We start from the raw sequence: 1,256 nt of genomic DNA on the forward strand, positions 1-1,256 counted from the left end.
CTGGCTCAGCCTGGATTATGTAACCGGAGCGCTGTAACAGGAGTGCGGAGTGCAGAGCGGGACACATTGTTCCCTGACGGAGGCGTTTGTGTACAAAACCGACACTGGCAGACTTCCATGGAATGTTCCGGCGAGGGCGGCCTGGCGAGTAAACAAGGAGGTCAGCTTGTCACGACGAGGAAAGATGTTTTCCACGTTCACGCGTCTCGTGTTGAGAACCGCCGTCATACTCCTGAAGGCATCACGCTCGCCGTGGCGTGGTGTCAACAAACTCGGGGTGACTTTGCAAATGCGTGGCAACGTCGTGAAACAAATGATGGATGTGAAAAATGCTGCGGTGGTGTCAAAGCTGTAGGATCCGGAACAAAAGCAAAAAGAACTAAAACGATTATTTACAGTAAATATTAGCTTTAAAATAAACGTCAACGTGAAGGCTTTGCACTGTGGCGGGACGTGAACATCAACATACAAACCCCGTTTCCATATGAGTTGGTAAATTGTGTTAGATGTAAATATAAACGGAATACAATGATTTGCAAATCATTTTCAACCCATATTCAGTTGAATATGCTACAAAGACAACATATTTGATGTTCAAACTGATAAACTTTTTTTTTTTTTGCAAATAATCATTAACTTTAGAATTTGATGCCAGCAACACGTGACAAAGAAGTTGGGAAAGGTGGCAATAAATACTGATAAAGTTGAGGAATGCTCATCAAACACTTATTTGGAACATCCCACAGGTGAATAGGCAAATTGGGAACAGGTGGGTGCCATGATTGGGTATAAAAGTAGATTCCATGAAATGCTCAGTCATTCACAAACAAGGATGGGGCGAGGGTCACCACTTTGTCAACAAATGCGTGAGGGACGGCGTGGCGAGGTTGGTAGAGTGGCCGTGCCAGCAATCGGAGGTTACTGGGGTTCAATCCCCACCTTCTACCATCCTAGTCACGTCCGTTGTGTGTCCTTGGGCAAGACACTTCACCCTTGCTCCTGATGGGTGCTGGTTAGCGCCTTGCATGGCAGCTCCCGCCATCAGTGTGTGAATGTGTGTGTGAATGGGTGAATGTGGAAATAGTGTCAAAGCGCTTTGAGTACCTTGAAGGTAGAAAAGCGCTATACAAGTATAACCCATTTATCATTATCATTATAAATTGTTGAACAGTTCAAGAAAAACCTTTCTCAACCAGCTATTGCAAGGAATTTAGGGATTTCACCATCTACGGTTCGTAATATCATCAAAGGGTTCA

The sequence above is a fragment of the Entelurus aequoreus genome, linkage group LG08 (genome assembly GCF_033978785.1).
Source record: "Entelurus aequoreus isolate RoL-2023_Sb linkage group LG08, RoL_Eaeq_v1.1, whole genome shotgun sequence".
NCBI lineage: Eukaryota > Metazoa > Chordata > Actinopteri > Syngnathiformes > Syngnathidae > Entelurus > Entelurus aequoreus.